The 26,115-nt window shown below is 40.7% G+C and overlaps 2 long non-coding RNA genes across 2 annotated transcripts; one reads left to right on the forward strand and one right to left on the reverse strand.

The window, feature by feature from the left end:
• The first annotated feature begins 1,134 nt into the window (after positions 1-1,134).
• LOC147998399 (uncharacterized) lies at positions 1,135-20,927 on the forward strand. The gene is made up of 3 exons (XR_015646818.1): positions 1,135-1,317; positions 2,224-2,418; positions 19,845-20,927. It is a non-coding gene; the product is annotated as an uncharacterized LOC147998399 (long non-coding RNA).
• Positions 10,566-16,156, reverse strand: LOC134484104 (uncharacterized). Its single transcript, XR_015646817.1, has 4 exons — positions 15,938-16,156; positions 13,997-14,118; positions 12,330-12,464; positions 10,566-12,023 (listed from the first exon to the last, which is right to left on the reverse strand). It is a non-coding gene; the product is annotated as an uncharacterized LOC134484104 (long non-coding RNA).
• Positions 20,928-26,115: the final 5,188 nt, after the last annotated feature.

Here is a 26,115-nt window from a genome sequence, read left to right on the forward strand (position 1 = left end):
TAATTTGTTATCCACTTTGTGTATAAAACAGAACTCATTTTTATCTTTTCTTGATGTTTTCTTCATTAGGCTTATAATTCACAAGAAACAATTTTTGTTGGGTTGTTCAAGCAGTATTGGATCATAATTTTTACAAATGTAACATCAAAATATTAATATTATGTAAGCTTAGTTTATCTTTTATCCTATTATTTTTCACTATTTCATGGTGTTTTCTTATAGATTCCTTGCCCTCTTTCATTAGTAGTCATCCTTGAGTGAGCATAAATCCTTTAGTCCAGGTATTTGGACAGTATATTTTAAAAGAGGGGCCAGGACAATGACATGGGAGAGCAGAAAATCCTTGATTCTTAGTAAGATCCTTTAAGATTTGTAGTTTTGCAGGAGAAGTTGGCAAGAGGTGTTTTCTGAATGTGCTTTGTGTGTGATAAAGAGAATAAAATTTTTTCTTTTCCTTTTTGCTCATGAAGAATGGCTGCTGCAGAGTGGCTTAACACCTACAGTTTTTTCTCCCACATGCTGCAAGTGTACAATGATACAGTATCTGTGAGTGTTCTCTTATATCATCTCAATTCTGCCTGTCAATTTATTATATTCAGGAATATTTGGGGGAGATTTGTATAGCCAAGCATTCACCCAGATCTTATAGTTCCAACAAATGTTTGTCATTTCCCTTTACAGTACAGTGCTGATTTCAGAGAATCTTGTGCCCTACTAGCTGTCTCCAAGATCTTTAAAGATATTTATTCTCTAGTAAAATCACTATAGCTTTCAGTACATTGTTAGCTGTACATAACACCAATATTAACTGTGCAATTCATGATTTGCTATTTCCTCATTTTAACTCAAATACGAATGTGGTTTTTATCATCTTTCTAAGGTTGAGTTCAGAGAGAAGAAATAAAGATTGACTTACTGTAAGATATTAAAAATTAATGTCTGATGAGACTTTAACCAATCTCTAATGCTACTGTACCATATTTGATATGATATACTATATACTACCTGTGAACTATTCTATTTATTTTTCTTTTATATCCAGTAAAACATTACCCAGCCACACCCTTGTGATTTTATATAGCCATGTAATTGAGACTGAGCTGATAAAATCTGAAGACAAGCAGGGTTTGGGGTGCAGCTCAGCTGATGGAATCATCGCTTGGCATGCCCAAGGCAGCAGGTTTGATCCCTGTGCCCTATAAAACACGTACAGGGGTACATACTTATAACCCCAGCACTTGGAAATAGAGGCAAAAAGGATCAAGAATTCAAGGCCATCCTGCAACTGCAAAGTGGGGGGAAAAAAGCAAACACAAGGTATGCCAGTTTGATTCCCATTCCACTAAAAAACACAAACATGCATTTTGCTTTCTTTCTTCCCTTTGCTTGACATGTTGAAGATAGCCGTGTTAACACAAAGTGTTTTTTAAATGTTTTCATTAAAGCTAGAGATTATTTAGCATGGACCTCTGAATAACTTGTGAAAAAAATTTCCTTGCCCATCTGGGATTAGTCTGGATACTTACATAAACAAAAATTAAATTCATATTTATGGACCGCAGTCTCTCTGTTTTTCTCTCAGTCTCCCTCTGTCTCTTGGTCTCTGTGTCTCTGTCTGTTTGTCTGTCTCCATCTATGTCTCTGCCCCCCCCATGTGTGCAAGAGTGTGCCTCAGATTAATTTCAGGGGGAATCAGAACAATGAAGAATTTATTCAGCATGGATTGTCACTAGAAATAAGTTATAAATATTATAAAAGTCAAATATCAATGTTGACTGACCAACACAAAACAGAACAAATGTGTGCCATAATGTTAAATGGAGATGCCATGGCTTTGAGAAGGGAGCAGACTATTGCTATGGATAAAAAATTCAGAATAAAATGGTCAAGGAATATTGTTAATGAGCATTATGGGGTATTGGAATACACCTGTGATTATAACATAGGAATGAAGTGAAACACGACAATTTATGTGAATTAAAGATATGACTTTCTCAAACAAACAAGTCATATCAAGTTACAAGATCTGGAAAAGAAGAGAAAGGGGCGGAAGGAGTAGAGGGGATAGAAACTGCAGTCTGGATGTAATAATATATGAGATGAATAAATAAAATTTAAAAATGTATGAATATTTATCTGCATCAATTTGAATTTGAATTTGAATTTAAACTTAACTTGAAAAAAAAAGCTCCTAAATATTTCATGCTTTGTATGTCTTTTAAGCTCTCCAACCCTTTGTAGAATTAAGACTCCACAAGGCAGAACTCATGAGAGCTGGAGATTAATTGAATCAGGCAGCTATGGAGTTAAAAGTACAACAGAATATTGCTTGGGATCTTTGCCACCCAGATAGCCAGAGGAGGTCTAAGAAGAATCAGGTGAAGAGGCATCATTATCAAACTTCCCCTTCCATACAAGGTAGGTTCATGTCCTCCCCTGGCAGCTACTATGTATCTGCTTCCTCTCATTTGACATTCACTGATTATATATCTGACATTAGTCATTATGTTGAAAAGATCAAGAAAGACAACTTGTTTGCCAATGTCTGATAGGAATGAACATGTCCAGTTCCACAGAGAGCTTTCCACGGTAATGCCTATCAATGTTAGGCTGGACTGTATAAAACCAGCAATTGATTCCAGGTAGATTATTGGAAAGGTAATAGAGACTGGCTAAATGGGCCATCTTCACAGAAATCCCTTTCAAAGATCAGCATTTAATTTTGCATTTGTAACTTTGAACTGTTTTTCTCAGAGGCTCCCTACAGGTCCTATAAAACTTGGATCTGTTCCCATGGAGCCACATAGCTGATCAAAAATAACTTTCAGGGTTCATTGGGTACTGGAAAAAATCATAGCTGGAGATTTGAATAAAAATGCAGAAAATCTGCAGAACCTTCTGATAGATACCAAAGCTTTCCTTCTGTAACTTGCCTTCTAGAAAACAGAAAGTAGGTTATCTCCATCTGCTGGCAGAGCACCAAAATTGCACTATATTGTCTGGACTGTGGGCATTAGGCTTTGTTTCCTTTGAAATGAATAGGTTGACTCAATCAGGCAACATCATATTGAATTAGGAAAATACGTATTAAAAAATACATACCCCAACACTGAGTCATTTCCATCTTGAAGAATCTGTGCCCAGACTCTTTTCCAAGGTGCTCACATTTTTTATGTGTACACCAGTACATCAGATAGTCCTGCTTTGTAGAAGCTATTATTAAACTGACCATAAACATTTTCCATGATTGTACATGTCTTCACAGCCAACTGTTATAATTACTATATAATCTTCTAATAATGTCCCTGACTGATTTCAACAGTCATCTTCCCATACTGCCTATACACCACTGCTATGAATAACATTACAATGGCCACTTTAAGATTTCAAACTTTGTCTTTAGGAATAACTGGAACAGTACCATTTCACAGCCAGGCTTAAAGAAAGTAGGATTTCAAATGACAGTAGCTGTCTTTCGTTATAGCTCAGCTTACACCTAATGGTTGGTTCAATGAATGAAAGAGTGAATGAAAGTGCCTGATTAGTAAATGTCATGCAAAGCAACCCTAAGGGCTTGTTCTAATCTGTAGAAGCTATAGAAGCATCCAAATGTTCCAATCTTCTTGCAGGCTTATCTATAATGACAGCAGTCAGAATTTTGATGATGAAGCTTCTGACATTGTGCTCTGGCATCTTAGAATTCCAACTCTCTTATTAATATGCATACTTAATGAAATATGCAATCTAGTAAATTATTTCTAACAATCTTTTTCACATATTAAAATGGCATTATGTATCAATTACAAATTGTGATAAACTATCTATATATGTATGATTCATATATTGATATAATGATTTCATCTATTGTATTGATTACATATAAATTTTAGGAATTAATTTGTTAATTTTATGAATCCCACATGTCCAAGATAAACACCCTCCAACAGTCCACCTAAATTCTTGATGGTGGCTGGCCAGTAGAGTGATCAGCAAGCAGAGGCAGGATGAAAGACCAAAGTTAAAGACCCTGGGTTTCTTACTTATGATATGATAGGTGTGCTATATGACCTGCAGGCAGTATAAATTCTGTGTACTGTTAAACTTTGTACTGCAAGAGTTATGCTACTTGTTTTCCATGGACCTTCCAATCCTAGAGTGCTGCAAGTTTATGCAGTCAAATTGTTTTGGGCCTTGCAGAGATCACCAGAATTAAAAACTAAATGATCTTAAGAAACCACCTTCCTGCCGGTTGTGGTGGCGCACACCGGTAGGATTTGCTGAAGGAGGCAGAGGCAGGAAGACACCACCTTCCTACAACCACTCTAAGCCATGAATACATGTTGTCAATCATTTATATAACAGAGGTGGCACAGCACATATGAAAGCCTGTTGCCACCTTAAGATGGGTGTGAGTCTGGCACCTATTTTTTTCAAGGAAGGAGTAGCAGAGGGCTGGCTTAACCAAGTACGGCTTGGCCATGCTGTATTTCCACCAGAATGCACAGGATTCATGCCAGGTAACAGGGTGAAAATAAAGTACTACATATGACCCCATCGCAACCTCCTCCATCAGACTGAGTCTGAGGCACTAAGTTCAAAATAGAGCTCACCATATTGTATACCACACTCCAGGTGGAGCCAGGTTAGTGCCTAGAGAGTTCTAGAGACAAGGCAAACATGGTATTCATGTCCAACAAGTGGAGAGTTTAATAGAGGAAATAGGACCATGACACAGTGAGAAATTTCCAAATAGAACTGTCAAGATCTTACGAGTTACAGAATATAGGATAATATTAATTTACATAAAAGCATAAGGGCGGATGTCAGCAGGAGCAACATGGTCTCCTAGGAATGGTCTCTAGAAGAAATATCACTTAAGAAGGTCTTTTGGTAGAGTAAGGTTTTGATAAAAAGCAATAGGAAAGATGGCAGGACATCTGTCAGAAAACCATGTATACAAAAGTCTAAAGGCAGAAAAAGCATAAAGAGTATTTTAACCTGAGCTCTGGATTCCCAGCAGTCCCCTCATCTATTAGTAGGGGTAGGCAGCAGCATGTAATATCTACAGAGGATCATATCAAAAAGTATCCAATCACAGGGCCACCTGCTGATCTGAACGTCTTGAACTTTTACCTTTGTTCCTCCTGGTCACATAAGAGCCTCCCAAGGCTGTCATAAATTTGTCCTATGAATGTACAAGTCATGTCCACAGTGGGATGTACTCATTAAGGGTCAATGGGCATGTTTTATTTTGCTTGTTTTTAGAGGGTATGTAAAATAATGAGCTCTCCAAATGAAGGTTTTCCCTGGGACACTGGGGTTCTTCAAGATGGCTGTTCTCTTCCTACCACAGAATCCAGGACTCTCCAGCAGCTTGTCAGTGCTCCTGCTGACAGACCTGATGTTCCCCATACTATCAACTCAGATGTGCAACAGTTCTACATTTTTATTATTGGAAGACGATAATCATTATTACTCTACTACTCCCAGATAATTTTTCTACTTTATTTAATGAAATAATCTTTGTGGCTGGCACCTGTACTGGAAGGAATAGGCCATGGATAATAGCCTACCTCATTGCACCCTACCCTAGACTTGTTCCTCAGCATCACATTCCACAGACCCCATCTCCATAGGACAGAAAAAGGTTCCACAGAAGGGTTGACATGTATGATCAAGATCCAGTGATTATGCTGCCTGATGTTTGTGAACATCATCAACCAAAAATCACATAGTTCTTCAGGGTGCTTACAATTAGACGAAGATGCCAAGAATGGCCAGTAGATAACCATCTTAACTAGTAGTAGTAGAGTGTTAAGGAGGACTGAAAGGTAGCATGTGTCCCTATGTGAACATACCTTCCTCAGTGCTACCTGGAATATTAGGTAGTTTTATCTTGGGTAGTAGATTGTGGGTGGAAGTGGCTGACAAATAGGCATCTCAGATTATCACCTATTGTATGTCAGCACTGAGACTACAAACTCTTCTATGTTTTGCTACATCCACTGTACATAACACCCACTCTCAGAGGTCTACCCAATTCAGGACCTCAGCAAAAAGAAATGGATATATTTAGTGTCTGTTTGACTCTGAAGTCTGGACAATCATCTGTCAGAACATGGTACAGCATCAATGAGGTGTATCAGAGCGTGGAAGATAAAACCTTCAGATGGGTATATTTTCTTTTCCTTTTTTTTCTTTTTTTTCTTTTTTTTTCTTTTTTTCTTTTTCTTTGATTGGATATTTTTATTTACATTTCAAATGTTATTCCCTTTCCTGGTTTCCTGGACATAAGCCACCTATCACACCCCCTCCCCTTCTTCTATAAGAGTGTTCCCCTCCCCACCTCACCCCTTCCTCCCTCCTTCCTCCCTCTCCCTGGATATTCCCCTACACTGGGAGTCCAGCCTTGGCAGGACCAAGGGCTTCTCTTTCCATTGGTGCCCAACAAGGCTATCCTCTGCTATGGATATATTTTCAACCACCCCTTTACCACTGCATGGAGGATTTGCTCAAAGTTTCTAAAGTCCTGAGGAATTTGCCAATTATCTTCGCCATGTCTAGGAAACATTTTGGGCTCAGTTTCCTTGAGGGTCAAATCCACAGGTAATGGGGAATAGGAATCCAGCACACTCCCTTATTTGGAAGCCATAGGTCACAAACTGTAAAGTCACAAGAGCTCCTGTGCCTTCTTAAGAGATAGAGAAGGCCTTTCTGCCTACATCTTCTAGGTTTCCTGTCAAAAAATGTCAGAGATACCAAAGACCTGCATTGACATCTCAGATGGGGATGAAGGTAAATTGAGGCAGGCAGCCAGGTGTGAAGTCTGAGGGAGATCAGTGCTGAGACAATTAACAGGGGTCAGCACTAAGAGCAGCTGTCCAGGGTCAGTTCAGAGAGCAACCAACAGAGGCTGCTGCCTATGGCAGCTGGTGATTAGGGAAATTATCCAGCAGACTTTTCTCTGAGGGAACAAAGCTTGTTTCACTGGGGCTGGCACTCCTGTAGCCTGAGGAAAAACTCTGAACTCTTTTAACTCTTAGGGGCTGAAGGGAAAGAAAGGGGAAGAGAGAAAATTCTTAAACACACACATACACAGAGTGGTTGAGGCAAAAGGCTGACTCAATAACTTCATACATACAAATGCATACACACATGCATACAGACAGACCTATACATATCCACACACAGAATGAATGAAACAAAGCTCTAATAATCACACTTCAAGCATTTCACAATACACATATATACACATATACACACAAACTGTGTGTGTGTGTGTGTGTGTGTGTGTATGTGTTTGTAATATCAGATTTGATAAATGGAGTAAAGTTCCAACAACCTTATTTTTTCCCATATCTTATATATCACAGCAAAACTTTTAAGGCAGTATAAGATTATGATGTGATTGCATTCTATTTTTCTTCTAGTAAATAACTATGAAAAAGCAGTATGTTCCCCAATACCTTTACAAGTAACATTACATAGTACAGGTAAAGAAAACAAATTAAGACAAGGCTGCCCACTCTCTCCCTACTTATTCAATATAGTTCTTGAAGTTCTAGCCATAGCAATCAGACAACAAAAGGAGATCAAAGGGATACAGATCGGAAAAGAAGAGGTCAAAATATCACTATTTACAGATGACATGATAGTATATTTAAGTGATCCCAAAAGTTCCACCAGAGAACTACTAAAGCTGATAAACAACTTCAGCAAAGTGGCTGGGTATAAAATTAACTCAAATAAATCAGTTGCCTTCCTCTATACAAAAGAGAAACAAGCCGAGAAAGAAATTAGGGAAACGACACCCTTCATAATAGACCCAAATAATATAAAGTACCTCGGTGTGACTTTAACCAAGCAAGTAAAAGATCTGTACAATAAGAACTTCAAGACACTGAGGAAAGAAATTGAAGAAGACCTCAGAAGATGGAAAGATCTCCCATGCTCATGGATTGGCAGGATTAATATAGTAAAAATGGCCATTTTACCAAAAGCAATCTACAGATTCAATGCAATCCCCATCAAAATACCAATCCAATTCTTCAAAGAGTTAGACAGAACAATTTGCAAATTCATCTGGAATAACAAAAAACCCAGGATAGCTAAAGCTATCCTCAACAATAAAAGAACTTCAGGGGGAATCACTATCCCTGAACTCAAGCAGTATTACAGAGCAATAGTGATAAAACTGCATGGTATTGGTACAGAGACAGACAGATAGACCAATGGAATAGAATTGAAGACCCAGAAATGAACCCACACACCTATGGTCACTTGATTTTTGACAAAGGAGCCAAAACCATCAAATGGAAAAAAGATAGCATTTTCAGCAAATGGTGCTGGTTCAACTGGAGGTCAACATGTAGAAGAATGCAGATCGATCCATGCTTATCACCCTGTACAAAGCTTAAGTCCAAGTGGATCAAGGACCTCCACATCAAACCAGACACACTCAAACTAATAGAAGAAAAACTAGGGAAGCATCTGGAACACATGGGCACTGGAAAAAATTTCCTGAACAAAACACCAATGGCTCATGCTCTAAGATCAAGAATCGACAAATGGGATCTAATAAAACTGCAAAGCTTCTGTAAGGCAAAGGACACTGTGGTTAGGACAAAACGGCAACCAACAGATTGGGAAAAGATCTTTACCAATCCTACAACAGATAGAGGCCTTATATCCAAAATATACAAAGAACTCAAGAAGTTAGACCGCAGGGAAACAAATAACCCTATTAAAAAATGGGGTTCAGAGCTAAACAAAGAATTCACAGCTGAGGAATGCCGAATGGCTGAGAAACACCTAAAGAAATGTTCAACATCTTTAGTCATAAGGGAAATGCAAATCAAAACAACCCTGAGATTTCACCTCACACCAGTGCGATTGGCTAAGATCAAAAACTCAGGTGACAGCAGATGCTGGCGAGGATGTGGAGAAAGAGGAACACTCCTCCATTGTTGGTGGGATTGCAGACTGGTAAAACCATTCTGGAAATCAGTCTGGAGGTTCCTCAGAAAATTGGACATTGAACTGCCTGAGGATCCAGCTATACCTCTCTTGGGCATATACCCAAAAGATGCCTCAACATATAAAAGAGACACGTGCTCCACTATGTTCATCGCAGCCTTATTTATAATAGCCAGAAAATGGAAAGAACCCAGATGCCCTTCAACAGAGGAATGGATACAGAAAATGTGGTACATCTACACAATGGAATATTACTCAGCTATCAAAAACAACGAGTTTATGAAATTCGTAGGCAAATGGTTGGAACTGGAAAATATCATCCTGAGTGAGCTAACCCAATCACAGAAAGACATACATGGTATGCACTCATTGATAAGTGGCTATTAGCCCAAATGCTTGAATTACCCTAGATCCCTAGAACAAACGAAACTCAAGACGGATGATCAAAATGTGAATGCTTCACTCCTTCTTTAAATGAGGAAAAAGAATACCCTTGGCAGGGAAGGGAGAGGCAAAGATTAAAACAGAGACTGAAGGAACACCCATTCAGAGCCTGCCCCACATGTGGCCCATACATATACAGCCACCCAATTAGACAAGATGGATGAAGCAAAGAAGTGCAGACCGACAGGAGCCGGATGTAGATCGCTCCTGTGAGACACAGCCAGAATACAGCAAATATAGAGGCGAATGCCAGCAGCAAACCACTGAACTGAGAATAGGTCCCCTGTTGAAGGAATAAGAGAAAGAACTGGAAGAGCTTGAAGGGGCTCGAGACCCCAAAAGTACAACAATGCCAAGCAACCAGAGCTTCCAGGGACTAAGCCACTACCTAAAGACTATACATGGACTGACCCTGGACTCTGACCCCATAGGTAGCAATGAATATCCTAGTAAGAGCACCAGTGGAAGGGGAAGCCCTGGGTCCTGCTAAGACTGAACCCCCAGTGAACTAGTCTATGGGGGGAGGGCGGCAATGGGGGGAGGGTTGGGAGGGGAACACCCATAAGGAAGGGGAGGGGGGAGGGGGATGTTTGCCCGGAAACCGGGAAAGGGAATAACACTCGAAATGTATATAAGAAATACTCAAGTTAATAATAAAAAAAAAAAAACTTTAAACTGTAAATACAGTCTATGGAGAGACTGAGAAAAAAAAAAAGAAAACAAATTATTCCCAAGAACCCACATACATTCATAACTATGCAACTTGTTATAGATTAACAAGTATGAGCAAGCAACTTGTTTTCTTTCTGCCAGTTTCTCATACTTGTAGGCAGCAATTTGTGGTCACAAAGAAAGGATTAATTATTTTATCTTTAAAAGTAGTCTTATGATATCTACATTAAATCCTAAGAGTGTTCATGTATTCATCAGCAATTCTTATTAAATCATATGAAGAAACTAAGGACAAAAATAGATATAAGAAATCAATTATCACAGTCCAGCCTTAGTGAGAATCACATCAGCCAGTTCTGCCATTGTTCTTGTTCCCTGACCATAAAAACTCCCTAGTTTTGTAAGACTCTCAGAGAGAATCTTCCCTCAGGAGGGAGATCCTCAAGCCCAATGACCAGTCCGAGTCCACAGGCTGCAATCAGCAAGAGGATTTTTATTGATCAGGATACACAGGTATCTGTGGGCGTCCCAGTCAATTCGGAAGACTGGCGCACCTAGCAGAGCCAGGGTGGGCTTTTTATAGTATTTTGGGGAGCAGAAGCAGGCTTACAGAAGCAGATGCATGGTTACAGGGATGTGATTGGTGGAGTAAATGAGGCATACGTGTATGTTACTTATTTTGGCTATAATCATAACAATGAGTTAGCAAAAAGTACATGGTGGTCAGGGCTTCCGGGGGGTCAGGGACTTTTTCTTTTTCCTGCCAGGTGGCCCATGGAGCAGTGCCCATAATTTAGTCTGGTTTCTGCATTTTGTTTTCTTTTCTGGGCTATTTTGTCTAAATGTTGGGTCAGCTTGTCCCACATATCTAAAAACTTACTTTTTACTTCTATAGTTGAGGGCCTTGGGCTTGTACAATTCCCTTTCTGGGAGGGGGTCTTTCATTCCCCCATTTTCTTTTTGTCCTTGAGTGGAATCTTCCACTCAACTTGGTTAAGGTACCTCTGTTTTTTGTTGTTTCACCATCTGATACTGTTGTCTCAGCACAAAAGTTTGAATGACTGAAAGTCTGTATCTCTTATTATTCCTGTCTGATCTGCATAGAAACAACATTCTTCTTTTAGTGTAGCACACAGACTCTTTCTTTAAGGAATATCAGGTCTAATCTTTTCCTATTTTGAAGGACTACCTCTGAGAGGGAGGTTAGGTATTCTTGGAGGTCAGCTAAAAAGTCTTTTTTACTCTTTTTATATCTGAGTCAATGGCAGTTCTGAATTCTCTATAAGCCTTGCATTGTAGGGCAACAGCAGATGTCCTTGTGCTGTCCTTGTAGCACCTAGATAGCCTTAAATAATTCTCAACTCTCTTTTGTGTCTTATTAAGTCTTTAGCATCAGGATTCTAATCTGGACACTATCTGAACCTATACACCAAGGTCTTTTAGAACTTCTAAACTTATATAGGTTGTGATCCCTGAGGCACAGTCCCAAGAAGTGTTAGGAGTACTAACATATGTAATGTTACATCATTTGTAATAAAAATCAAGCCTATCCTTACACCTATTCCGAGGGAACCCAGGGCAAACAGGCAAACATGAAATTCTTGTTTCTAAAACACACTCCTCAAGTAAGCATTATAGCAACCTCCCAGTCACTTAAGTCTAGGGAGCTTTTTGAAGATCTGAGTGTCCCTCTAGGTCCCAGCTCTCAGCCCCAACAACTAGTACGCTGCTGGTGAGGGCTGAGAATTGACGGCTGTCAGGGTGGTCAGCAGCACCAGGTACGGTCCTTTCTATCGAGGCTCGAGTGTCTGGGCTCAGTGTAGCTGCAGTCTCTAACCTGGAACTGATGACATGTCTCGGGGGTCTCCGGGGCATAGGCTGCTGTCGGCTGTGAGCAGATTTCTTTCTGTATCACCTGTAGGTCTTTTAGCCTGGCATATAAATCATTATTACTATGACATGTTGGTTCAGTAACATCATCTAATATAGTCAGGGGAGCTGAGGCCCCATATAAGATCTCAAAGGGGGTAAAGCTGAATCTGGAAGGGGTATTTCTTGCTCTAAAGAGAGCAAGAGGGAAGGAGTGTCACCCAGTCTGTGCCAGTCTCCATGGTTAATTTGGTCAGGGTCTCTTTTAAAATTTTATTTATTTATTCTACCTGTCCTGAACTTTGAGGTCTGTAAATATAACGTAATTTTCAATTGACCTCTAAATACTTGGCCACACCCTGGCTTACCTTGGCAACGAAAGTAGGGCTGTTGTCTGACCAGATTACCTTGGGCATTCTAAATCGGGGGAAGATTTCTTCCAGTATCTTCTTGATGACTATTGAGGCCGTCTCTTGCTTGGTGGGGAAAGCTTCTACTTATTCCTGAAAAGATATCTATAAATACTAGGAGACATTTATACCCATATTTTCCTGGTTTTATCTCTGTGAAGTCCGCTTCTCAGTAGGATCCAGGCCGTTCCCCACGGAGCCTCCTACCACAGTCAACTTTCCTGAAAACAGTTACCTTTTGGCATGGTATACATCAGTGCACTATCTGTTCCACGAGATACTTGAGACCTGTGACATAATATTTAGTTTTTGAAAATGTCTGGATGAGTTTGCTTACCCCTAAGTGAGTCTATTGATGCATTTGTTTTATCATGGCCTCTGCCTATTTTTGTAGCAGGATCTTCTTTCTCGTTGAGGTGTACCAGAGTCTCTTCCTCGGCCTGGCTGGGTCATGGAGGGCCCTTAACATAGCCAGAATCTCTTTTTTTTCTTGCCCTCAGATGTCAGCAGGCCCCTCTGCTGATGGGCTGTAGCAAAGGCATACGTGCTGTCCACATAGATGTTAAGTCTCTTTCTCAGCCCAAGGGCTTTGGTGAGGGGAGCGAGCTCTACCCTCTGAGTAGAAGTGCCTTCTGGTAGGGCCTGAGCCCATATGATTCTGTTTCCATCTACCACTGTTGCCCCAGCCCATCTTTTTCCTTCTCTAAGAAGCTGCTCCCATCTATGAACCAGATGGCATCTACCCCATCTGTTGGCTGATCAGTCCGATCTTTATGCCACTCCTGTGCTTTAGTGAGCACCTGCTGACAGTCATGAAGGGGGGTGTCTAGGTCGGGGTCCGGGAGCAGGGTTGCAGGGTTTAGACTCGTAGGGGCAGTCTGGAATCACAAGGAACAAGTGGGATACCCGGCCCACGCCAAGGTCCACTGTTCTTCGGGTAGTCCATGAGTATCATTTGTTGTCGGTAGTCCCCTGTACTCAAGGTCTTTTGCTGGACACTAGCCCATTTGGGTGGAGGAGCACAGAGTGTTGGGCCCCCATATTCACAAAACAGCTGGGCGAGCTTCCCTTCTATCTTAGCGCATAGCCAGCACTCTAGGACCAAGAGGCTTGCCTTCCGGGCTGCTGGAGAGGCCCCTCTTGTTCTTCCTGGGGCAGTCCCTGACCCAGTGTCCTTTTTCCTTGCGATAGGCACACTGATCTTTAGCTAGGAATTCTCTTCTGTTGCCAGGTACTGTCTTCCTAGGTTCCCTAACTACTGTGGCCAGTATATATTTCTCTCTTGTCTTTTATCTCTCTTTAGCTCTCTGGCTTCTTCTTTTCTTCCTTAGCTTCCTGCTCTTTTTACCTTCTTTCCTCTTTCTCTTCCTCAGTCTCTCTCTCATATCTTCTGCATCTTCCTCTTCCTCTACAGCTATTAGATGCTGTCCACTTATGTAACTACACTTCAACTTTACTTTCTCTGCAACTTACACTAACTCTCAGCAACTTAGCTTAACCCTTCAAATTTCTGTAACTTTCTCTCTTTATATCTTTTCCTTATCTTAGCCAGATTGGTGGGGCATTTTCCAGCCCCTCAGAGACCCACCCTTGGAGCCTGGTGGCAGACCTGGAGCACTCCCTACCTTCAGGGGTATTCAAGTCAACAGTCAGGAGTGAGGGTCTTCCATCCATGTCTGGAACATTCTTTCTGGCCTCCAGTAGGATTCCGTCTTTCCTCAGTGGTAAAGAAGACCTGTAACAGTTACTAACAAGCATCTCAAATGGGATGGTGAGAAAACAAGAGAATCTTGAGAATAGAGGTCCACTGAAGAGGACAAATAGCATTTAGTCACACAGCTAAACCAGGAGGACTTTTTGGGACAAAAAGGCTGTTGTAAAAATAAGCACAAGCTTTGTGTCTGTGAAACAGAACGGCAAGCAGAGGGAGCTGATCTGTTACCGACCATCTCTCTGGACTTAAGAACTAATAACAAAAGGATGGAGAGATGGTTAGGACCTGGGTGCTAGATACCAAGTGGCTGACAAAAGAATTGTAACCAGTTCTCCTGGGACTTTCAGGAGCTCAGTAGCAGCCCTTTACCAAACTGTCTCAGTGGGCTAAAGGCCCATGGAAAAGAAAACATTAATCCTGACCTTGGCCACAGCCAAAGCCTGAATTCTAAATTTTGACTGGCAAAACAAAGTTCTTCACAGTTTGTTGTAGATTCCCTCCGAAACTATCTCAGGGGCTTCTCTGTCCCCCAACCTGGGGCATTTTGACCACAGGGGCAGGAACTGGCTGCTGTGGGGATAGGATCAAAGGCACTCTCCATGTCAATGATGACTAACAGGGAAGGTTACTTAATGTTGGAGATCAACTCCTCTCTTGGAATAGGGCCAGCAGATAAGGCAGGCTCCCTTAAAGAACTTCTCTTAATGAACACTCTCCTTCTGTGAGCAAGTGTTGAAGGTCTGGCCACTGAAAGCAGCAACTGGAATTATTATTTTTTTTCTCAGGGCCAAAAGTCTCATAAAAACAACCACTAACTCTATATTATCTTATTGTTGTCAAAGCGTCAACCCCGGCCGGCCTCATCACCTTGAAACTCCTCTTACGCTGACTTCGCCTGAGCTGCGCCACTGCCCACGCGCAGCCTGCAGCTTGCTAGCAGGCCTGCATGCTTGTCACCCTCAGCCCCTATATTTTCCTACTCTGTGCTGTCCCTTCCTTAGAAGCTGTGAATGTTTAAGCAACAGGGAGAATTTTTCTTCAGGATCTAAGGTAAAGCTTTCAGGCTCTTGTTAATACCTGCTTCAGACAGGGTTACTCGCTAACCTGGAGTTCTTCATACACAACGGTTAACAGCAGCTAGACTGGACAAGGGGAGCAAAGGGAGGGGCATCTCTCCTTGGGGAGGAGGCTCAAGAGAGAAAGATAAAACTCCCCGGCAGAAAACAATTTTTCTCAAGCAAATTATTTCCAAGTTAAGCACCAAGAGGACCAAGTAAAACTCCTTGACAAACAAAGCAAACAGTTTCATGATTTTAAACACAGTCGTCAGTCCAAGATTTTAAACACAGTCGTCTATCCAAAGTTCAAAAACGAAACAAAAGCCAAAAAGACACTGGACAATACCACAGAAAACAAACCAGACAAACAAGACCAAGACAAAGCATCCTATAACCAATTTCCACAGATATTCAAAGAAAATTAGGACACAAAGAAGACAAACAATTTCAACAGTCAGACAGACAGACGCACCGCGCGGCTTCGGTGTCAAACTGAAACCAAAAATTCAGACAGAGGCGACAAGGGTCCGGATCCTTCAGTGGATCCAGCTCTCTCCTCTCTCCTCCAACCCAAAACCACGTATCCTTCCGATACAGGCTGAGCCCCGAAAAACCGGGCTCTAAACACCCTTGGAACGTCTTCCAGGGCTGCGGGGGAGAAGTCTGAGCTCGTCAGCTCCTTCTCTGGCCCGCCCAAATACAAACGGTCTAGACCCAAGCCAAGTAACTAAGCATTTACAGAACAAGTCACAAAGCAAGACAAGACAGGACAAGACAAACACTGGCCAGCTTACCTCCCGGTGGGTGGTTGGTGGTCTCTAGGCAGAGGATCTCCGATCCCGGACGAGCCCCCATATGTAAGACTCTCAGAGAGAATCTTCCCTCAGGAGGGAGATCCTCAAGCCCAATGACCAGTCCGAGTCCACAGGCTGCAATCAGCAAGAGGATTTTTATTGATCAGGATACACAGGTATCTGTGGGCGTCCCAGTCAATTCGGAAGACTGGCGCACCTAGCAGAGCCAGGGTGGGCTTTTTATAGTATTTTGGGGAGCAGAAGCAGGCTTACAGAAGCAGATGCATGGTTACAGGGATGTGATTGGTGGAGTAAATGAGGCATACGTGTATGTTACTTATTTTGGCTATAATCATAACAATGAGTTAGCAAAAAGTACATGGTGGTCAGGGCTTCCGGGGGGTCAGGGACTTTTTCTTTTTCCTGCCAGGTGGCCCATGGAGCAGTGCCCATAATTTAGTCTGGTTTCTGCATTTTGTTTTCTTTTCTGGGCTATTTTGTCTAAATGTTGGGTCAGCTTGTCCCACATATCTAAAAACTTACTTTTTACTTCTATAGTTGAGGGCCTTGGGCTTGTACAATTCCCTTTCTGGGAGGGGGTCTTTCAGTTTAACTAAAAAGAGTGTTCTTTTATGAACTTCACATTATTCCCTAAGATTTTTCTACATTAAATCCAGTAGTAAAATCATCTCAACCTGGCTTCACTAACAACTTTATTTTTCCAAATGCTTTCTAAGGGTGGTGGTCATTGCTGACAACCTGTAACTCTTTGTTCTTTTTTTTCTATTCTTTTTTTTTTTTTTTTTTTTTTTTTGGAGCTGGGGACCGAACCCAGGACCTTGCGCTTGCTAGGCAAGCGCTCTACCACTGAGCCAAAATCCCTAACCCCTCTTTGTTCTTCTCTAGGGTGGTGACTAAATCATGAATCTGCTCCAGCAACAATACCGGAAAAAGATCAAGCACTATTATTGAGTGCCAGGGATACTGCCCAGTCAGGGGGTGGAAGCCACTTAGAGTTTTCGTACAATTCCTAGATTAAGAGGGATGTGAGGGCAGCAAGCAAAGCAGAACTCCATAACAGCATGAAGTCCTCAGGACACGAGGTCGTCAGGACCATGCCACATCAGACTTTCACATGTGACCGTTCTAACCAGTGGGCTGCTTTTTATGAGTTGTAAAGCCACTTGTCATTCTTCCTGCATGGACCTCAGCAATTTCCCTGTCCCTCTCTCTTTGGGTTATCAGTAAAGAAGTTAAATGAAATGATTTCTAATACTAAAGCGTGGGGTAACTAGAGTTACTGAAGTAGCCATGGTGAAACAGTAACTCTTCCTGCCCTTTTCTTCCCATCCCCATGTACTCACAGGCAGTCAGAACTACATGGCCATCAGTATGCAGCCAAATCTCTTTCTAAAATGTTGCATTTCCAACATTAAACCAGTCATTTTCCTTCTGATTAATTAGTAGAACTTGTGGACCTCAGCTCATATAACTATGGTTCTCTGTAGAATAATGCAACTGAATTCTAAAACATCACTGCAAGTCTTCTCAACCCTACATGGAGAGTGAGTTGTCCAAAGAGTAAGATATTATCCAACCCAGGGCATGCAGTGAGCTAGAAACAACCTGAAGTCCAGTTCCCAGCATCTTATGAAAGTTACAGATCATGAGAATGTTTAATCTCATTGTTCTTCCTCCTGTTGAAATTTCCCTCCAGCATGCTAGCCTGCTGACCATGCTACAAAGTGGGTAGAGTAGTTGACTAGCTTACATGGTTCCTTAGTATTGTCAACAGGGCCCTCCTAAAGGCATTGCCTTGCTTCAAAGGAGGAATATCCAGTATGGGCTTTATAAAAAATTGTATCTTCCTATCTGTAATAATTTTATACTGCTTGAAAGCCTACTATGGGAAACAAATTCCTCAATATCTCGATGCCATTTTCCTCCACTGGTAGGGCAGAAAACACACATGGACATGAAGTAAAAGCCTACTATGTGTACTAATGCAGGCACTTTTTGTACTTGTTTTGGAAGTGGTAGGTAAGGGCAAAGGTGAAGGATATGTTTGATTCTTGCACCCCTGATTAATACTAACAGATGACAACACATCCAAATTTGAGTTTTTAGAAGATAAATGAAGTCTTTAGAAACAAGTATCCAAGCTTAGTTGACTTTTGAGAAGCTCTGATACATCAGAGTTGCAGAAGTTGTTTGTTACTCAGAAAAACAATGTTCATATATTTAACTCCCAGGAGATCAGATGTTCTCCAAAATCATGTCTTCTATCCTTTAGAACCAACTGACCCCTGTGCCAAGATGCTTGTCAGTTTTAGCCAATTGCAAGTGTTTCTTATGAAAGACCTGTGACACAATACTCGTTTGGGGACATTTTCATTTGTCATCTTTCTAGCTGTTGGCAATTATTAAAAGCATTAGAATGGACCTAAACTATTTCACCATTAACATAGAGACAGCTTTTAAGTTGTTCTGGAATAAAAGAAATTGTGAGAGTGTTCAAATATAAGAGGTCAGGAACTTAAGTGAGTAGCTGTTCCATTTTTTTAAAGCAATTAATGTTTGTGTGTAAGATATTCCAGGCAATGAGATAAATTTTAAAATGAAGATGAGATAAATGTTTGTCTTCTCTTTCCAAAGGCCATACAAACAATGGAGTTTTGTAAGCTACCCATTTTATGCTGGCATTTAAATAGTCCACCTAGATCCATCTACTGACATTCATAAAATATACCCTCATTTTTGGCTGTAAAAGAAAATAAAATTGACAACTAATGTATCAGTATTCCTCTCAACATGCATGAAGCTCTATGGCAAGTCACACACTAGGTACACTGTATTTTCTCTTCTGTGTTACTGGCAACAACCTGATGGGAAGATGACCTTAGCAATACTTTAAAGATGAGATAACTGAACCCAGATGAAGTACAGGCAAGATTTAACCCTTTTGTCTGATAACCAGTCAACCAAAGTAAATGATAGTAAGTGTGTGTGTGTGTCTGTCTGTCTGTCTGCTGTCTGTCTTTGCATTTGTGTGTCTGTGTGTTATGCTAAAGAATCTCAGGCTAGCTTTCTCTCATGTGTAGATGAGGAAGAGCACAAACTCACCATTATATAAATCACTAAATACTTTTCATATATTATCTCACACTTGGCCCACTAATAAGCCAGTCCAACACTTTTATCCAATTAAACATGATGAGTGGAAATATTCATTTTAGAGAATGAGTCTCTTTAAGCATACTTTAGCCTTCAAATGGGAGAGCAACATGCTCTGCTAACTCTGTAATTTACATTCCTGTGTGGATTAACACCTCAGGATACTTTATAAGTGTGACTACACTGTATATATGTAATGAATGAAGAAATCCAGGAATAATAAGCTTGGTGGATATTCCCTTGCTTCCTATTTTTAAGTTTCCAGGGCTCTTTCATCTATAATAACAGCCAAGATTTGTATCTTGTTTGCACAAAGAGCCAGGGCCAAAGAAATCCTTGAAATAAATACAAGCAAAGAACAGACAAATTCCTTTAAAACAAACCCAGTTCAGCCTTTCAGGCTAGGCCACAGGCAAGGCATTTTACTCTCAGAGTTAGTGTTCTTCTACAAATGCCTAATTACACAGTCTTTCCTTGATGTGTACAAAAATCAGCATAAATATTTCTTCAACTTTCACACAGTTAAACATCATTATGGAAGGTGGAGGGAATGATATAGTAGATGGGTCTCTGACAGTGAATTGCGTGAGACCCAAATGGGATAAAAGAGTTTCAGGAATGAATCAGTGTGGTTGGGGAACACCCAGGGCCCCAAGAATTTTTATAGAAACAGACTTCATGAGACACATTTGCTTTGTTGATGAGTACAATCATTATGTCTTGGGTGACACAGGAAAGACAACATGTTCTCCTGGAACAAGTGCAGATCTTGGATTTTCATCTCACCCTGTGGCTAGGAAACATTTCTGAGAAATGGGAAACATCTGGAGAAAAACACAACCCAGCAGAGAACATCAGATACCCCTCGCCAGATGAGCGCCTCAGATACATTTCCTGACATTTCCTAAGGAAGAACAATATACTCTTAAAGCAATTAGATGACAGTATGGTAAGCCAAGCAAAGCTTTGTATGCACCAGTTTAGCTTTCAACCAAGATTTTAGGAGTGTGACATTGGAGCCTATGAATTTAGATAGCTCATTGGTTGTGGGACACTAACCATGCACCAGCATAAAGTATGTTTTTAGATCCCTCAAACATGAGGAGAATTCAGGTACAGAATCACATGTTACCACCCTCTGAAGCCTCAAACACAGCTATGAATTTCTATTATGGCCTTATCCATAATTGCAGTCTTCATTAATTCAGGTAGAATTACGGTACAGCTCAGTTTTTTATTAAAGTAGTGTATAACAAAACATTGTGATTTCAATTTGTAAAACCAAATACCTACCTGGGGCCTGTCATGGCCAGCCTGGGCTGCAGACAGTCACGTTGATGGGGTTAATTGCCATTTGAAAATAATTCACTGCCTCCAGATTGATTCTTCTGGTTTTTTCTTTGTCTTTACACAACATTACTGTGTCTCATTCTAATTATTCAATGCTAAGTTTATACTTCTGAAGCAGGAGACTGGAGTCAGAGGAAATGGTGTTTGATTTGTTGCCATGGAAACATCTCGCTGTAGATGGACTCTAATCCCAAGACAACTCTCTCTCTTAAGAACCATTTTTTTCTGACATAATAAAAATCTGATCAAGGTCAGATTTAATAACCATCTCAATTCCCTGACTTTCTCTTGTATTTGGTGTCAGAGTCATTTTTTAACAAAGCAAGGCTTAAAAGAACTTTTGCTTGCTTCCTGTGTAAAATTATTATTTATGCCTCTAACACATAAACCAGGCTCTGTATCGTATTAATTCACAGCCATACCTTTTGTTATTGTATAATTTTTACATTAAAAGAAAGTTACTTATAATTGTTTGTACTGTGTCGACAGATGTTAACATTTTGTGGTGCATTGTTCTGCTAATACATATATTAGGGCATCAGGAAAGCTTATCATTTGCCAACAAATGATGTTTGCAGTATTAACAAATGCCATGACCATTTATCTCTCAGTGTATACTGTAATAATTTTATGAACTGATTATTATGTGTGCATGCAGTTCAATGAGACCAGCACCATGCAATTCCACACTGAAATGAAATACTTCATGTTGGAGATAGGTAAATGAACAATCTCCTTGTCTGTGAACTTAAGCAAGGTCCTTCCCCTTTCTCTGGGTCCTAGGTGGCCTCTTCTTCAATCAGGGCTGAGAGCATATGGTCTCTAAGGGCTATCTGCCATCTCACAGATTCTGATCTGCACCATCTTTGCTATAGAGGGAACACAGGCATTCGAAATACTACCTGACCTTTCCTCCTTTGATTTTATGGGGTCCTGGGTCTGGAACCAGCTCTCCTACTTGTCATGCATAGAGTACTTCACCAAATACAGAAGATTGTTCTTTTTTCTTTCCTCTTTTTTAGTCTTGCATTCATCGTATGATGAAGTGCAAAGATTTTTTTCAGTAAAACAACTAAAGACTCAAGAGAGGCTAAACCACTTGCCAACATCACACAGCCTCTATTTTGTAGAACTAAGTCTCAAATTTGCATCCTCTACATAGTAAAGGACATCATACTAGTGAGATGTTGCAAAAATATACATACACATTCAACGTTTTTCATACTGAGGATTTTGAACCCTGGTTCCACATCTCATGTATATACGTATCCTAAGAAACAGTTCAACTCTCTCAGCCTAGGCTTCCTTATCCATAAGTTGAAACTGATGACTCTACTGGAGTGGTTCATAGAGTAAATTAATGAGAATTACACATGCAAAACGAACATCATGGAACCTAGTATACAGTAGGCACTCATAACCATACATCATCATTATCTCCACTAGCAATTCCAGATGGAGCCTGGCATGCTGCCAGGGTATGGGCCCCTTTAAACTATGTAGCCTCCAATAGCCACCTCTGCATGCTCCCTAGAGGACCTGAAGCTTTCTCTTCCTTCCACAGTCTTTTGTGCACTTTTCATTCCCAGTACTACAAATCTTCAGAAAAACACCAAACATAAAATAAACCAGATGCTTATGTGCTTAAATCATCTCATTCATTCCCTGAGAGTCATTCAGCAAGCCTGGTTCTGATCTCTCTTTAGACAGAGAGGGTCTGTGATTTGTGTGACAAATGTAACAGATGCAAATATTTTTCTGTCCTACTTTTCTGTTTGCTTTCCACCAGTCATCAAAGCTTGTTGTACAGAAATCTGCAAAGGTGACCTTCTCTAGGGTGAAAGCCCTCATGGGGCCAGCTTAGATTTGTTTTGGAGTTCTACCAGTGTCTGAAAATTTTTGCCTGGTATAAGACTTAGAGTTGTATTAAGGGAAGAAGGTTATTTTATTTTATTATTTTATGTTTTTACTGACACAGGTTATTGATTTAATTCCCTGGTTAAAAGAAAGAAAACCCTGGCATCCAGGACATCCAGCTGTGTCTCATCCTACCAAGTACCAAGGCACACAGGACTCCACAACTCTGGCCTTTGAGCCCCCAATGAATTACTCATGCAACTGTTCTCCCCTTCCCCAGTTTTTCATCCAACCACACCCCCAACACATAGGCACATTTGTGTTCATAAAGCTATGCACACACTCAAAACACACTTGCTTGAAATTATTGAACAAAAGGACTTTCAGTAAACTGTCCAGTGCCACCACTATAGAAGTACACCATCTGTCCCACACCCCTTGCTGGCAATATATATATATATATATATATATATATATATATATATATATATATATATATATATATGGCTAGGAGGGCTGTTGTTTACTGTTGTCAGGGCTACAGGCTCAAGAAGGAGCAAACACTGAATCACGTTTAGCAACTGCCTCTGTAAATTCACCTTTTTTCCATTTAAAAAGACTCTGTCCAAGTCACTCCCTCCTTTTACCCTCTCTCTATCCTCACCCTGTATGGGGGGAGGTATATTTGTGTGGGGGTATGTGTGAGGCACACACGCACATGTCTGTTCCAATGAGTTTAATTACAGTTGCTTACAGAAATATGGCTGAGAAGTGAGAGGGTGTCAAGAGAGGGTAATGGGTGAGGGTAAATATGAAAATGTCTATAATGAGAACCATTATTAGACACAGTTAATTAATGTGAGTAAGAACTTTTTAAAAGAAGCAGTAATGAAATATGCTGAACAAGAAATAAAACACTATACAAACTTATGGCTGGGTCTGGCTGTATGAATGTGAGCTGCGAGTACAATGAATGCAAGCAAGATAGCAGGTAGATTTTGTTGTCTTAAATGACCATAACAATACCATCCTCGTGGTTTAGAATTTGACAAGACTAAACGAATGGTGTAACATAAGGCTCAGGCAATATCATTACAAAACAGGAGTCAAATTAAGAGGCCAGATTTTTAATGCTCTCCAATCCTCCCTTGTGGATATGTGATCTGCTTTGGAGCCAAGAGTTGGCTATATGGCAAATATATGTTTCCAAAATCATTTAAAGTTGCACCAATTCTATCTGGCAGATTGTCTACAAAAGTGCTTGCCAGCAAACTTTTCCCTTTCTGGATAAATTGCTGCTTATCCCATTATTCTTTGGATAAATCCACTGCCAGACACAAAGCCAAGAGTTGGCATTGAGAATACATCAATGAACATTCACAGATCCTCTTCTGTAAGAGACATGTCATAGGCTGTGATCGAAGTAGAAAATGGGCTACAAAAATAGGTCATAGAAGTTGTACCATGTACACTGTCTGTGTCACATTGAACATAATATGCAACATCTTGTACCTCAGGCTCCTTGACTACACAGTGAACATAAAAGGCAGAGCTCTGCCAGTTTCACGTGACTGTTAGTTGTAAGAAGTCACAAGGTGCATAGGGAACCATCCTTCCTGATGTACTACTGGTCTGTAATCTACAGCTCTGCTGCCTCAGAAGAGGACTGAATAATCTTATAAGTCTTTGGGAGGATGTGAAACAAGACTGAAAGCTGAGGAGGATATAACAAAGTAAGAAGTAATTATGTAGCAGCGCTGGCCATAAGTCCCTCATTACAAAGAGAGGCTAACCTAATCTTTGATTGCCAATCCATCAATGATATCAAGATAATGATGTGTGTTCCTCTTTATTTATCCTGAAATGCAAATGTAGAGTTAGCAGATACCCAGTGATGAATTATAAAATTATTATTATAATAATCAAATAGGTGCATGAGCCAATGGACTACTTACTATTACTGGTTTGAGAAAGAGCCATTGTTTTTCTCTCTCACTAGTCACTTTCCCTGTAGTCCAGCCTTGCCATTTTGTAAGAAAACATGTCAAATAATTTATGGCAGGAGCCCAGAACTGAAAGGGAAGTTGCCACAGGCAAATTAGAGCCACTACTGTCAGCAAACACACAAATTGGTTTTGAAAAACATTGGGAAATGTCTTCCAAGGTCCCAGTGAGCACTGAGAAATGTCCCAAAGAGACATCACTCATAGCAAATGGAAAGAACAGGATAAGGGACTCACTTTCATTCCATACAGTTTCCAAATTAAACTTTCCATTACCCCTAATGATTAATATTTCATTTTGCCTTGTAAGTTATCATATTCTCTTTCAGGAAAGCATGCTGCGGGATCCTGACAACCCCTCTGGATTCTCTGGTTTACCTGCGATGATCTGAACAATCCTGGTGCTGGACCTTTGACTTGCCTGATAGTTTCCCTGTCTCAGCTGTTGGGTTTATCTCTGTCTACCTCACAGTCTTATATAAGAGGAAGGAAGACAGGGTAATTTGAAGGCTGCAAAATGCTAGACAAATGGAAGTGACTTTTATTATTAAATCAAGACTTGGAATTTACACATTCACTGCCTGCTCTCAAGGTTGGAAGTAGAGCTCAAAGGTCAAGTGCAATTCATTAAAAGATAATTAGAAGACAAATTGTCTTTCATTTGAACATGTGATACAGAATAAAGCAGCTTAAGGAATGAGGGTGGTTTATTTTAAAGTCTTTGTTTTAATTCAAGGTTTCTTGGATTTGTCAAGCAGCTGCTCTATGAAGGCTCTCAGAGGAGGACATGAAGAAGCAGAAGACACTATGTTCACCTGCCCAGAGCTCACTGTTTGATGTAAATAAAAATATGAGGCCACAAATAAACAACAGATATAGCATGAACAAAGGCTTACATAGATAGAGATCTAGTGCTCTGGCCTAAGATCCCTTGGGAACAGCAGTCTTAGATAGTTGAAATCAAGGTAATTCCCGTCAAAGGCTTTATAGGACAAAAGGGAGCACATGTGCCAGAGAAGGCATTCAGTAGGCAGAAACTGAGTGACAGAGTTGCAAGAATATGGCCATACTCTGGATGCCCCTAAGGTCTTATGCAAATGTGGCAGATGTTCCCCCAATAGACCAGCTGATGAAATGGGATTTGGCCCTGGAAGTTGGAGTGATTAGATAAAGAATTTGGCCATTTGGCCTTGCATCAGTTTTAATTGCAGAGCTGGGGTCAGGGAGGAGTTTATCAGAAATTACTCTATTTTGTATTTATATTTTTTTATTAACTTGAGTGCTTCTTATTTACATTTCAAGTGTTATTCCCTTTCCCGGTTTCCGGGCAAACATCCCCCTAATCCCTCCCCCTCCCCTTCTTGATGGGTGTTCCCCTCCCCATCCTCCCCCCATTGCCGCCCTCCCTACAACAATCACGTTCACTGGGGGTTCAGTCTTAGCAGGACCCAGGGCTTCCCCTTCCACTGGTGCTCTTACTAGGATATTCATTGCTACCTATGAGGTCAGAGTCCAGGGTCAGTCCATGTATAGTCTTTAGGTAGTGGCTTAGTCCCTGGAAGCTCTGGTTGCTTGGCATTGTTGTACTTTTGGGGTCTCGAGCCCCTTCAAGCTCTTCCAGTTCTTTCTCTGATTCCTTCAACGGGGGTCCTATTCTCAGTTCAGTGGTTTGCTTCTGGCATTCGCCACTGTATTTGCTGTATTCTGGCTGTGTCTCTCAGGAGAGATCTACATCCGGCTCCTGTCGGCCTGCACTTCTTTGCTTCATCCATCTTGTCTAATTGGGTGGCTGTA

The sequence above is a fragment of the Rattus norvegicus genome, chromosome X (genome assembly GCF_021556685.1).
Source record: "Rattus norvegicus strain SHRSP/BbbUtx chromosome X, alternate assembly SHRSP_T2T, whole genome shotgun sequence".
Taxonomy (NCBI): Eukaryota; Metazoa; Chordata; class Mammalia; order Rodentia; family Muridae; genus Rattus; species Rattus norvegicus.